The 15884-nt window shown below is 36.2% G+C and overlaps 1 long non-coding RNA gene across 1 annotated transcript; it reads right to left on the bottom strand.

Moving 5' to 3' along the window:
• Positions 6613–7311, bottom strand: LOC110012168. The gene is made up of 2 exons (XR_002287326.1): positions 7245–7311; positions 6613–7182 (listed from the first exon to the last, which is right to left on the bottom strand). It is a non-coding gene; the product is annotated as an uncharacterized LOC110012168 (long non-coding RNA).

The following is a 15884-nucleotide window of genomic DNA, read 5'->3' as shown; positions in this document are numbered from 1 at the left end:
ATTTGATTCAGTCTTCTTTCTTTCTTTTTTTTCTTTTTTATCGATACGTGGTAAAGGTCAACAAGATACTTTGACGTACGACAGGACGTGACCAATGACCTTTGCCACCACAACGACAACATAAATTCTCTACAAATGACCTTTACCACCACAACAAAGAATTATCTCAGAATATTTCGTAAAACCTTTTTCACAATTTTGTTGCTGCAGGAGCATATTAGATGTATCGAAGGTGGAAAATATTTTGTCTAACTATCACCAACCGTGATTTTTCTCCACACAATTTCAATTGAGAACTGATTCTAAATATCGCATAATTATACTCACTTAAAGGTTTTAATATCATGCAATCCCAAATCCATCTAGTCATAGCGAACTTTTGAAAGAATGACGACTTTCTGGTGGTCATACCTTTTTTTTCCAAGTTATTCCCAAGAACAAATTGGTCTTTTACGGTAAGATACTCAATTTTTTATTCTAAAGTAATGAAGGAAAATCATAATTTTGGCCCCATCTTGATTAGATGCTTCATTACCTTCTTTGATATTGTTTCCAAGACCATTTTTGCATCTAAATGAATTTCAACATTTAATACCTAAGATAAATAATTCTTCTCTGTAATGTCAAGGGTCACAAAGTTAAGTTTTGCAAGGTTCGATATAATTGTACGATCATAAAATCAACAAAACAAGTTATATAACATCTAATGTTATGAAGATCAGTATATTAAAAATTGATGAATACGTAGATAGTACATTCATATAATATATCAAAAATTAACGTGTTCGCATAATAATACTATGAAATGACGAGTCATATAAGTAATAAAGTATTTAACTCGATATGTCACTTTGGAGAAATGCCTTCGAAAATCAAATCTTACTACAAAGATTTCTTTAATAATTAGGTGGACTATTCTTGAAAATATAAAGTTTTCGTGCTGATAACGTATTATGAAATAATTTAAAATTACAACAATATAAGAATTAGAGTTGGCATAAAAGAAGATATTGTTATATGGTTTGTCCTATTAAATAACTTAACTACTCAATCACATCCCGTAAAAAATCAATTCCATCAATTACCTGCAGTCATAAATTAAATTTACTCCATTTTGTTTAATTTTATTCTTAATTAAGATAAAAGAAGATATATTAGTATTTATTTTTGTATTTAAATAAAATTATCAGTATTAATATAATATATATTATACAAAGTTTTAATTTTTAATTTATAATTCAAGTAAAATATATATTCACAATTAATGCATTCGAAAAAGTTATTGAATAATTTTTGCTTGTGAGGTTCTAATTAAAATAATAACAAATTTTGATATACATGTATAAATTATAAACTTTAATAAAATAAAAATATTAATTACAATAAATACAATAAAAATGTAACCATCTCAATTTCATTTCATATATATATATATGATTAATTATACTTATATCCCTCTAAAAATACAAATTTGTACTTTTTTTTTTTTGATGAAATTCCAAAATTATGTATATACTCCCTCCAAAAATTTATTATTTACACATGACCTCTTTTTGTTAGGTTTGAAAAAAAAAATACTAACTAAGCAAAAATATTGCATAAATTTTTAATTTTACTTATTATTATATATTCCCATATAATAATTCTGCACTTATAAGGAAAAAAATACAATGGTGTTAACCTCACTTTATATATATACATATATATTCTATTTATTGTTGCATGCGGTTCCTGTGAGTATATAAAAAAATCTTCATGTGATGATAAGAAAAAAGAATTTATGAAATTAATAAATTATAATTATAAATTATAAATTATAATAAATATGAAAAAAATGTGGAGCAGTGGGTAATTAAGAGGATAAAAATATAATTGTGAGATTATTAAAAAATATTAAAATTACTAATTTGATCAATTTTTTTAAAGAGAAGAAATGAAATAAAGGGTAAATTTGGATTAAAAAATTGGTATGCCAGAAAGGTTTCTTTTATAATAGTATAGATATTGCGTTTATCCCGTTATAAGTAAAAAAAATATATATGAAAATATTAAATAAGGAGCAACATTGAAAATTTATGTAATTATTTTAACGGACAACAATATTTTTCGTCCATAGATCAGGTGTAAATGGAGAATTTTCGAAGGGAGTTTAAGTGTAATTTCAATTTTTTTTTAAGAAAACGTGTAATTTCGCATTTTCAGAAGGGGTCTAACTGCAAATAACTCTCTCTCGATATATTATATATTAATTCCTCTATAAATACAAACATATACATGAGAATTTTAAGGAAAAAGTATTATTCTAGTCCGCTAAGTATGCCTAATTTTAATTTTAGTTCGATAACTATGTCCATTTTTGTTTAGATCCAGTAACTTACGAAATTGCTTACTTTTAGTCATCTGACAGATTTTCGGACAATTTTACCCCTATGAGTGCATATGGACTAAAATTGCCTTTCAAAAGTTGCATAGAGGTAAAATTGTCTGAAAATCTGTTAGAGGACTAAAAGTAAGCAATTTCGTAAGTTACTGGATCCAAACAAAAATGAACATAGTTATCGGATTTAAAATTAAAATTAGGCATACTTAGCAGACTAAAATAATACTTTTCCCGAATTTTAAATAAGGGACAAAGTTAATAACTTATGTAATATTTTTTGTTCAAACTCCGACAAAACGGGATTAGGTATAATGAAAATTTTTGAGAGAGTTTAAGTACAATTTTAAATTTTTTTGAAGAAAAATATAATTTCATATTAAATAAAATTTAAATATAATTATTAATATATAGAATGAATTATAGAATTTGAATGTATTTGATTAGGTAAGAAGTGCATCCAATCAAAGCAAAAAGAAAAGGAGGGAGACAGCGTTATCAAAGCGTAATTCCCCCATTTTAGGAAGTGCCCTTTTTCTTTGTTGGATTTGACTATGAACCAGTGATTAAAGAGGGAGCAGAGGTACCTGTACTAGATACTGATTACTGACAGTTGATTGATGAGAGTAGTGTCTGAATTTTTGTGGAAGTGGAGCATTAGCAAGCCTGTGCAGCTGTGCTGTACTCGTTAAGACAGCATGTAAGCTTAATATATACTCAAATCAAAGCGTGATTATATTTACATTCGTTTTAAAAATATGAGATTATAATTTTATTTTAAAAAAATTTAAAATTATATTTACACTCTTTTCAAAAAAATTTGACTTATCTTTTATCAGAATTTCACACAAAATACTGATTTCAGCAAAAATAGTTACATAAACAGGTAATATGGACACTGCGTGGACTGAGGCTACCGAACGATGAGCAAGTAAACGCATGAACTGAGGGAAGGACGCCAAGGAGACCGACACAAACGAATCCCCAACCAAAACAACCAATGAACCATCGTAGTAGAACTACATTGAAGGAATCGAAAAATCATAAACAAATGGGCCCAAAGTACGCAACCACTGAACTCCAAGAACGACATCCGCACCGTGCACCGGCAGAAGATAGAAGGAAATACGGAAGGCGTGCTGGTGCAATTGAATCGGCAAATCGGAACAAACACCAGAGCAACCAATGGAGGCCCCATTACCAACCAAAACTGAAAAAGGAAGAAGAGGATGCACTTTCAAGTCCAATAACTGGGCAATGCGAGGTTGCAGTATGTTATGCAAGCTACCGGAGTCAACGAGAACCGACACTGGCAACCCTAAATGTACGCTGTTAGGCGCAGCGTACGAGGGGATTGCGGGCCCAAAACCGCATCAGCAGAGAGGTGAAAATGCGAAGGGGCCGGAGAAGACGACGATAACAGAGAAACCGGCAGAGGGGGAGGAGTGTCACTCGATAACGGAGACGAGCAATCATCGCCGAGACAATCTGAAGAAGCGGAGGAAGCAGGAGGAGCATCCTTATCAGCGAGGAGCAATAAAAATTGCTTTGGGCGGCAACGGTGACCCGAGTAAAACTTCTCATCGCAATTGAAACAAAGGCCTTTGGCACGACGAGCCTGCATTTCCGTCGGTGATAAGCGCTTAATGGGAAGCGCCGGTGGGGCAGAACGTGGCACAGTAGAAACTGGCGCAACAACAAAAGGGGCCATAGTCCGGGGAAGGGGCGAGGGCGCCGGAATGGCGCGACCCAGAAAAGGGCGATCGTTGAACTTAGACTCCAAGAGTTTAGCAAGCCCAATAGCTTGCGAAATGGAACGTGGCTGAAGAATGGCCATTTCGCGCTGGAACTCGGGCAAGAGACCCGATAGAAAACAATCTTAGGGGAGAGACCCACAACCCGATTGCAGAGTTGCTCAAACTCACGTTGGTAGTCAACAATGGAACCCGATTGACGGAGCTTAAATAAGGCTTGGCGATGATTCTCATACGAAGACGGCCCAAAACGAAGCTCCAATGCAGAAACAAACTCCGGCCAAGTCGAGAGAAGCCCATTGTTATGCATCCATGGGAACCACGTGAGAGCATCACCACTCATATAACAAGAAACGCGACGACGGTGAAGCTTCGGGGCAACGGCGCAAGCAAAAAACTGATCAGCATGAAACAACCAATCCAAAGGATTGGAACCATCAAACAGTTGCAAGTGAATTTTCGGCGGAGAAGGAAGGGGTTCGGCTTCAGGGGCAACCTCTGAAGGAAGAGGGGGCGAAGAAGGAACCATTAACGATGGTGGGGAGAAGAGGATCGGCGTTGGAGAGTAGAAATCGCAGCCACAGTGGAATCGTGACGAGCGTCCATAGTCGTCTTAAGGTCCTGAACCAAAGCCGAGAGAGCAGCGACCGATTCCTGAAGCTCTTGGAGATCGGACTGGGAACGAGTCTGCATGATGAGCGCGGACGAGAAGGCAATGAAAACACCAAATGTTAAGCCCTTAATCTGTTCGACAGAATTAGAACAATCGGCGACAAGATTCGCCGGAAGAGATAATGAAATTGGACTGTCAGGAAAACAAATTTATGTTTTCAATTTGATTTCTCCGTTCATTCTCCCCCAATTCTCACCATAACTACATACTGTTAGTGCTCTCAACAAGGGATCTCTCTACACGTGTTTTCATCCCACAATGCTTAAGATTTTTTTGGAAAAGGAAATAGTTAACAAGCAAACATAACTAATAATCTGATAACATCAAATGTGGGCTAACTTTGTGAAAGTTGTGTATGGACTCCTGCTTAATCCAAGTACCGGGCTGGTTTGCGGATCTCTCTTCTTGGTTTGGGCTGGACTGTCGACACTTTGTGAGTGTGCCTATCACCATGCCTAATAGAATATTTCATATTTATATGCTTATATTTTTATATATTTAAATAATAGTGATTTCATAATATGGATTGGTAGATAATTTGAATTTGAAAAAAAGAATTAAGAAAAATGATTTTATGTGACACTAATATTAAATAAATTTTAAATTCATCAATATTCAACATAATATAATTTAAAATTAAGTACAAATTTGAAGCATTTGATGCCCATTAATAATTTAAAATTATTCACACAAATTTAGATAATTTGTTATTAGAGATTTGACAGTCAATCCAATATAACTTACACAATTTCGTATATACAAATTAGCAATAACTAAAATTCTTATACTGGGACGAGCCCTAATTTAAAGGTATATTTAGATGGAATAATTTGAATTGAAATAAATACTTTCAAATGATTCATATTCATCAAATGATTATGATATGATAAAAAAAAATTAAAATTCATAAATATTTTATCAAATTTTATTTAAATTAATAATTGAAAGATTTGAAATCCTTTTAAATATGGAATCATCCAACCAAATATAAAAAGATTGTTATTTGGAGTTTGAAATTCCTACGTCTGTACCCATCAGCCCAAACAACAGGGTCAAGGAATAGAACCTACATATAATTATCTCATCAATTCTTTTATATTGCATTTGGATCGATGGATTTGATACTAAGAATTTCAAATTTATAGTAATATATAAATATGTCAGAACTTGTTTAGATAATTCAATATTACAAAAAATTTCAAGTTCTTAAATTCCCATTTTGAAGTATATTTTGTAATAAATATGTTGATATATTTCAAGTTCATCTAATATAAAAATGTTTGAAGTCATTTTTCCAAATTTATTTTTCAAATTCAAATCACCCCTTCCAAACACAGCCTCAAAACAAGTAATTATCCACTAATTAAGAATTATTTGCCCTCCTTCTCTTTGAATTTTATCTGGGTTTGGTAGTTCTTGCACAACGTATAGATCCTCAACTTTCTCAAAAAACTCAATGCCCCCCAGAGGGATATCTTTCTTGAACACTCGATACTCCAGAACAACATCTTGGGCAAAAGATCAATAAGACATCCCCCAGAAGAAAAGGCAAGGAATTTTTACATATTCGATGTAAAATCTTAGGGTGAGGCTCAAATTTATCTGGAAGAAGTCCTATAGAGAAAAACACAAACATCCTTAACAAGGGACAACGTGATCCCATCAGAAAACCCTCATGCCCCCTTCTTTTGAAGGAATAATTTTATCCTCCAAAAATTAACGTGAAACTAAAAGTGTTTTTTAAGATGAATTGTAGTTGAAAAAACAGGTTCAAAGGGGCAAGAAAAAGAACAGAAAAAGTGGAACCATTGTCCCCAAATGGTTATGCATATACTCCCTGTTCATACATGACAACAACGCTCCAAGTCGAAGCATAAATAGCAAGCCATCAGCCTAAACATAAGTAAGTATGCAAGCAACACGATAAGCAACAATAGGCGGCAAGTCCCAAACATCAATAGGTGAAAGCAAAATTGATTAAAGCATTTTTCCTGGCTAAAACCTAGCCAATGAAAAGGAAAGAAAACAAGCATTCAAGAAAACCAAAATAAAATAAAATTGTTTCATCGCCACCCCGTATTGGGGTAAAACCTTCTAAGAAAAGAAAGAAGAAATATTGTTTTGCATACATCAACCAACTACCCCATACTCGAAGTCTTCTTTTCAGCAACTTGGTTAGACGGGGTTGGGGTCTCTTGGGCGGCAGGCTCTTATTAGGGGATGGGAGCATCCTCCACAATCAGCTGTGGAGGATCTCCTCTTGGGGCATCCTCCCCAACAAGAGCAGATAGGGTAGCTTGAGGTGGAGGGCTCCTTGCTTCCGCCTTAACCACCCCCAAGATTTGATCAAGGTCCTCATCAACAAATTTTCCTTGAAACTGACAAGCAAGTTAGGAAAATTTCATAAAAGATAACCTGAGAATGAAGTAGTCTAAGTTACCTGATTCCATGGGGGATGGGGGTCTCGGTAATAAGTGCAGGAGGATAGGCAAAAGTGTTAAGGTGTGAATATTGCTTACATGTTGAATAAGTCAAGGATGACTTCATGTTGAAGAAGTCAAGGATGACTTCATGATGACTTCATGTTGAAGAAATCAAGGATGACTTCATGTTGTGGCTATAAATACTCTTGTTGGCATTGTTTTGTAGTGCAGAGTAATGAGAAAAACATATAAGTTTTCTGTGTAGTCGAAAGAGAAAAGAAAGAGTTGAGACGAGAGTGAGTGTTGTCTTTCACGTGTGGTGAAGACTTACATACAGGTGTGTGTGTGTGTTGTACTCCTCAGTTTTCCTCCTCTTTAAGTGTTTTCTCCTGGCTTGGTATCGCCCCCAGACATAGGATTTATATCCAAATTGGGTTAACAAATTTGTGTGTCTTTTATCTCTTTCATATTCCAGTTGTTGTCCATCTTGACCCGGTCCAGTTTCTAACAACTGGTATTAGAGCCAGGTTCAAGGAGTTAAGATGGAGGGAAAGATTCCAGTCGAACGGTTCAATGGTTCCGACTTTGGATTTTGGCATATGCAGATGGAGGCCTACCTGTACGGGAAGGACCTGTATGGACCACTTGCAGAGAAGCCCGAGAAGACGAGTGATGAAGAATGGAAGGTGCTCGATCGGAAGGTGATGAGCGCAATAATCCTGTCGCTCTCTCGGAATGTCGCCTATCATGTGAAGGGAGCGAAGAGCACGAAGGAAGTCCTGCAGACTCTGGCCAATATGTACGAGAAACCCTCAGCAATGAACAAGGTCATGCTGATGAAGAAACTATTCAGGTTGCAGATGGAGGAGAGGAAGTCGGTGGCCGATCACCTCAATGACTTCAACCAACTCACGACACAGCTGGCGTCTGTGGATATCATGCTTGACGATGAGGTAAAAGCATTAATTTTGCTCTCATCTTTACCTGACAGTTGGGATGTGGTTGTTACTTCGGTGAGCACTTCATCTGGGAAGGAGAAGATGAAGTTCGACAACATCAGGGGCATGATGTTGAATGAGGAAACCCGTAGAAAGCAAACGGGTGGATCATCTGGCTTTGCACTACATACAGAGTCCAGAGGGAGACCTGACACACAGGGTAAATACCTTGGAAGATCAAGGTCCAGGGGGAAGAACAAGGGCAAGAAGGAGATAGTGTGTTGGAACTGCGAGAAGCCCGGACACATGAAAAGCGAATGCCGGGCGCCAAAAAGGGAAAAGGAGGGCTGGACAGCGAATGCCGCGACGGAAGAGATCACGGATGCACTCTTGTTGAGTGTGAGCAGTTCTTCCAATGATTGGATCGTGAATTCAGGGGCCTCATTCCACTCATGCAGCAACAAAGACATCATGGAGCCATACACCTCAGGTGATTTTGGCTTAGTTTATCTTACAGATAACAAACCCCTCAAGATTGTAGGAAATGGAGATGTGCGGATCAAATCAACGAATGGGTCATGCTGGATCCTACATGATGTGAGACATATACCAGGACTAAAGAGGAACTTGATCTCAGTCGGACAACTGGACAGTGATGAATTCCACACGACGTTTGGAGACGCAAAGTGGAAGATTAGTCGGGAGCAATGACTTTGGCACGAGGACTAAAGTCGGGAACGCTCTACATGGCGGGAGGATCCAGTTCAAACATCCCCTTTGCAGGAACTGTATCGCAGGCTAACCTGTGGCACAATCGCTTGGGCCACATGAGCGAGAAAGGAATGAACGTGCTGAAGTTGAAAGGACGGTTGCCCGAGTTAAAATCGGTGGAGGTGGGTCATTGTGAACACTGCGTGTTCGGAAAGCAGAAGCGGGTGAGCTTCTTGACCACAGGAAGAACTCCGAGGAAAGAAAAGTTGGAGCTTGTTCACACCGATTTGTGGGGGCCAGCACCAGTGTCATCTCTTGGTGGATCAACGTACTACATGACATTCGTCGATGACTCCACTAGAAAGGTATGGGTGTATTTCTTAAAAAGAAAATCTGATGCCTTTGATACATTCAGGAGATGGAGGGCACTAGTAGAAAATGAGACAGGTCTACAAGTGAAATGTCTCAGATCGGATAACGGTGGCGAGTACAACAGTGAAGGTATCAAGAATTACTGCGCCGACCATGGAATCCGAATGCAGAAAACAATCCCGGGGACACCTCAGCAAAATGGCGTTGCTGAGAGGATGAACAGAACACTGAATGAGCGTGCGAGATGCATGCGATTGAAGAGCGGACTACCAAAGATGTTTTGGGCAGATGCAGTCAACACGGCTGCTAATTATATATAATTAATTAAAATTATATTAATTTTAAAAAATTATAATTAATTGTACAAATGTAATAATGTATATTTTTTGTACAGTTGTAAATAATACAATGAAATATACAATTACTCTTGACAAACCAATACCGACACATCTGATTCTGTAGAAGAATTTTTGGAATATTTCTATGATTTTTTCTATCAATTTATCATTACTATATAATGTAATTAAACAACAATACATAGAATTACGCATGTGGTTAAATATAACAAATTTAATAATTTAATTAACCAATTATACCATTTTTATATCAAATGTGATGTTTAATTGAACATTAATATAAATAGCCAAAATCATAAAATAGCCAATAATATAATTTTATAAATTATTCACAACGAGATGGATTGGCGCAAACGCGTGCAAGGCAACAATCCTAACAAAGAAATTCTTCTACACAATCAAATGTACTAGTATTGAATTGTCAAGAATAATTGTATATTTCATTGTATTTTTTACAACTGTACAAAAAAATATACGTATTATAGTTGTACACTTAATTATAATTTTTTATATTAATACAATTTTAATATTATAATTTTTTAAACTTTAATATATTAATTATACATTATTAAATAAAATTATATAATTAATTAATAAAATTTGATGGAAAAACAAAAAAAAATTGCACTTGGAGTCGGTATTCCAAATACTGACTCCAAGTTGGGATTTGGAATACCGAATTCAAGTCGGGATTCCACTTTTTTTAAAAAAAAAAATTTTAAATCGAGTCGCGATTCAAAATCGCGACTCGTTATATTATTATTAATATATTTAAAAAAATTATATTAATATAAATTTTCTTTTTTTTGTAATAAAAAATTAAATAACTCTAAGGCAACCACTTGTGATAAAAAGGATGGAGGTTAGAGTAAGGAAAATAAAGATAATAAATGAAGCACAGTTGAAGCCACTCACCTTGGCTAGCCTATAGGATACATCCTATCAAGTTCTTTCTTGGGCACTGGAGATAGGAGGCATTATCCCCTAGGGTAAGTGTCCCCCTCAAAATTTCTATAGCTAGGGAGGACTCCCTATCCCTCTCTTGATCAACCAACTGGCGAGTGTACAAACTCTTAGAAGAAAAGCGATGGGGCTTGAAGGAAGTGCTCCCTAAACCCCGAAGAGGAGGAGTCGGTGAGGCAATCGGGTGTGTAGAGCTGGTTGGAGGGGCACCCATAGATCTGACCTTGGCGCGCTTGGAGAATGCCCTTAGAGTCATGACAATAGGTCGTTTCCCCCTTTAATCACTAGAGACCGGGATCCCCTTAGAAGACCTGGTGGGATGAGGAGTAGCAGCTGCATGAGCCCTCGGACTCTCAAAAACTTGATTTGTATCAATTTGCTAAAACATTATGTCTTCTGCCAAAAAGAACAAAATAACAGCAATCAACACCTCATATAAACAAAATACAAGAAAAATGAAAGAATAAAACTAAAGACAATAAAGATACCCAAGGGTTCCCCAAGAGACTCAACTCGAGGATTCAACCCAAAACGTCCTAAAAGCCTCTCTATCAATTAAGCCTCTATAGCCATAATGTCTTTCATTCAACTCCTCTAGAAAAGGGAGAAGGCAGTTGTCTTGTCAGACAAAGAAAAAGGGACAACAAGGGAAGGGTCATATATACATTTGTGGGGGAAGGCCCAAGGTTGGGGAGGCAAGACAAAGAAGAAACTCCCCTTCCAGCGGTAGGGATGACTAGGGGCTGGGAGGAAACGCACCCCTAGCGAGGGGAAAAATGAAAAACCCTAAGGTAAGAGCGTTTTAGCTTAAAGGTTCAGGAGAAGATCCTAGCGATAACAGGGGTATTGTTAAACTCTAAAATTGTGGAGAACCCAACCATCAAGTGGAAAGAATTTGGAGCCAACTGATTTAAGGGAACTTAGATAAAACGAGCGACCTCATCATAAGAAGAGGGAATGGGGAAGTGGAGGCCAGCCTAAGCTGGGAGGATAAGAAACTTAAACAATTAGGGGTGGAATCCCAAAGTCCCCCATTAATTGGCAAACCCCAGAGAGTTTAAGTTAGGTAGGAGCTTAGTCCACTACGGACTGGCCAGCACCCCCCTCCCCCGCTTCGCTCGACCTTCCTCCTCCTCGATCGAAGAAGAATCTTCCTTTGCCTCATTTCCCCCCACCCCCTCCTTATCATCAAAAGGCTCATCCAATAAACAACAAGCGGCCACGGAGGCCTGTCTCAGGCTCCACCTCCGACCACTAGTGTAGGTGGACGGACTACGCCCCGTCCTCCTAGAAGGGGCTTTAGAGGGATCGTGGTACCTCCTTCACAAATCTTACAGATTCATCTAAAGACGACATGAGAATTTAAAAATACAAGTAAAAGAAGGGAGAAGAGGGAAGGATGTGAAGAAGCAAGAAAACAAAAAAGAAGGAGAAGATAGCGAGAAAAACTTACAAGAGTGAAAACCTCGAAGGATCTAAAGTTGTTTCTCTCTCTCTCTCCAAGTCATGGGAGAAAGAAGGAAAGTGTGAAGGTTGAGGTTATAGTCCACCTCCAACCTTAGTAATTGTCTCCAGTTAAAGCGAGTGAGCAGAGGGGGGGGGGGGGGGGGGGGGGGGAGGGGGGCAGTTAGCCCTAGCCATCAAATCAAGGTCGATAAGAAAGCAAGCGCGAGGTCCCAAGCTGAAGACTTCGTCAGGAAAAAAGAAGAGAGGCCAAGTTGAGGAGGACCTGGTAGAAGGATGAGGGGGAACTCCCCCAACCACAGAGACCTCTTACTCTAAGAAGGAATCGGCAGGCATCATCCTCCTTAGAAGGGAGGACTGAATGATGTGGGTGCCTAGGGCAGCCCAGCCTACTGCCTAACCAGGAAGAAGGAGAACGGGTCAGTACCTCCCACAGACCCATCACAAGCAGGGGCCAAGAAGACGTTTGTTCCAAAGGGCTTGAACACATGGCAAACCCGCACTTTAATGAGATGTCTAGCTAGACGTGTGATCTTAGTGCCAACATCCACCTTGAACCAGGTTAGCTCATGTAAATGTGGACAGACTCCTAAATAAGAAAGACTCCTACTAAATGTGAAGTATCCTAGATAAGGATGGCTTCCACCAGACATATCCATCCGTAGCTAAGGGATGACATATCCCCTCTCTAACCAACCTCCATGAAATTCTCAGGAATAGGCTAGACTCTCTGCAGACTGGGACACTCCCTCTATAAGTACAGGTCAGATCTCCTTTTGAGGGGATGCTCTCCAGGCAATTTCTAAGCAATTTTTGAGCACTTTATCAATCATTCTTATATGGTTCACCAATTCTCTCACAATATTGCTATTATATTTATGTTCATTTATCTCTTTCGTTCTATTTTATCAAATATTCCGTACTAACTTGCGCGTTGGAGTACTAATATTCTTTTTTGCATGTTCTCTTCTTAAAGCCCGCATACGCTTTGGCTCAAATTCTGAACAATAGTCCATATCTACTAGACCGTGCGATTTGCACGTATTTGGCATAATTATAAATATCTCCTTGTTATTTGACAAATTACCAATATCTTCCTAATACTTGATTAAATTATATTAATCTTTGGATAGAGGTCTGAAGTTGCCAGTTTTCCCTTGTATGTTTTTACTAAGAAAATTTTAAAAATTGTAAAAAAAAAAAAATGATGAGGTGGATGAGTTTGAAAAATTGTTAAAAAAAAGTCCATAAAAGTTTTCTAGAAAATTTTGAAAAATATAAAACATTATAATTCATAGTTTACAAAGAAATTTTAGTCAATTCATCACAAAACATTGATAGAAACCAAAAGAAAAATAACGAATTGAACTAGCTGTTGGACAACTATTAAAAACAGGAGTAATATATTTTTTTTCAAAAATAAAAAAATATTCATAATTATGCTAAATTTTAAAAGAGCTCGTTACAATTTATTTATTTATTTGTTATCGAATCTAATGGCCCCCAGTGAGAGGGAAGATGATTGCTAGTTTTGAAAGTGTTGGGGGTACAAAATGACACGTCTCCAAACTTCAAGAGGGTGAATGGTAATTATCAATAATAATAGGAGTACCATCATCAATTAATAAATAATACATTCCTAAAATTTGATGTAATTACACGTCGATTTTTTCTGATTTGAAAAATTATATTTAGTATTCCTGATGTTTGTTTTTCTCTAACAAATAGATCTCCAGTTCATTCAAATTCATCTAATTTGTTGATATTAGCAAAAAAGTTGAATGAAAACCTATAATTGCTCTCGATCGACTTATTACTAAATTATTGCAGGTTAAATAAATCTTTTCTCACCAAACAACCCTCATAAGGGTGAAAGATATAATTCCTCACATGCATTAATGTGTGAAGATGAATAAGAGTAATTTGATTAGAAAAAGATTTATTACACTTGTAATAAGTTAATAATAAATCTATTAAAGATAAATATAATTTTTTATTTAATTATTTAATATTATCAATAGATTCGATAATTTTTATTAATTGAGAAATATATTTATTAAATAGAAACAAACCTCAATAACGTTAGATATAATTTTTTAAAATACAAAAAATTTACATAAAATTACATCAAATTTATAAAAAAGGGAAGTACGGTATAATTTTGCCAAACTTTTAAGGTTCACCTAAAACGACACAGCTTCACATTTGATCTACTTAAGACGGCATACCAACCAGGCAACCACAATTCCATATATGTGGGCCCATAATGTTTCTCTCTTCAATTAATTAATAATTAATAGTGGTGAGTGCATGATTTATTGAAACTTTTTAGACGGAATTATTTCGAGAATCGTATTAAATGATTATTTAATATTAAATAAATAATAATTTTTTTTTATATAATTTGTTAGGTATTTATTTATATGTAACAAATTCTATTAAATATGTATTTTAATATATCCACATGTTTTTAATAGAAAAATTACTTTTGAACTATTATTTATTAATTGAAAGCAAACCTATGAGATGCTAAATGTAATTTTTCAAATCACAAAGGGTCTATGTGTAATTACATTAAATCTCAATGGAGCGTAACTATCCCAAAAAATAAATATTCAGTCACAACAACGATTTGTGACAATGCAAATACTAATCTTTTTTTGTTATATTAATAATACTTTTAAGTAATTTTATTTTAGGGTTAAATGCAATTTACCCTTCTTATTATGGGAAATGAGTAAATACCATCCTATAAAAAAAATAGAGAAAAATATTATTTTAGTCCACTAAGTATGCCTAATTTTAATTTTAGTCCGATAACTATGTCTATTTTTGTTTAGATCCAATAACTTACGAAATTGCTTACTTTTAGTTCTCAGGCAGATTTTCGAACAATTTTACCCCTATGCAACTTTTAAAAGACAGTTTTAGTCCATATGCACTCATAGACACTTTTAAACAGCATTCCGTTGGCGAGCTCTCCAGTGTTAGAGTCATAAAAATTACCCCACCTACAAGTAGGGATATCAATCGAGTCAGTAGGGACTTCTGGATGTGTTGTGCTAAAAAATGGAATGACCGGATATATGGTCATTCTGTCAGGCACGACAGGCATGTTCAAATCAAATTGCTATTGTGCATTCTCACCAAGAACATCCATCATAACAGGTATACTTACGTCACCATCATCTTCATTATTCTGGTGAATCTGGTCTTCTACTTCGACCTCATCTGGTTCTGAGTCAGCTTGCGCAGTGTTCAACAAACTATCAACTTCGAAGTCGGCATCTTCATCATTGCATTCAGATGAATCCACATAATCCGATGGACATGCATAATCCGATGAACCTGAATATACAGTCGGACCTGAATATGATGATGGGCCTGCATACGACGATGGACCTGCATATGATGATGGGCTTGCATACGACGATAGACCTGCATAATCTTCATTAATACCAAACTGCCCCATTTCTTGAGTTACTACTGGTAAGCTCGGCAAATCTTGGTTTATCATAGACATATACGTTCCCCAATCACCAACAGCTGAGTCATCTGGTACAGCATCTTGCAGAACTTTCTCCGCTTCGACAAAAATATCAATCGACACATATCCATTCACCGAATTTAAAAAAAATTTCATATCACGATCCTTTTAAATTGCCAACAACATCTCATTCCTTTGGCCAAAATTAAATGTTATGTATTTAAAGAATATATTCAATTTAACATTATTCCTATCCATACCAATTTCTTCATACAAAATTAACTCTAACTCAGCAAATGTAGTACTACGAGAAATCTACATGAATCCGAGTGGAGGACGATCATAACTTACAGAACCATTCGAATT

This window comes from Sesamum indicum, linkage group LG6 (assembly GCF_000512975.1).
Source record: "Sesamum indicum cultivar Zhongzhi No. 13 linkage group LG6, S_indicum_v1.0, whole genome shotgun sequence".
Lineage (NCBI taxonomy): Eukaryota > Viridiplantae > Streptophyta > Magnoliopsida > Lamiales > Pedaliaceae > Sesamum > Sesamum indicum.
Note: the sequence above shows the minus strand (reverse complement) of the source record. Positions and strands in the feature narration are given on the sequence as shown.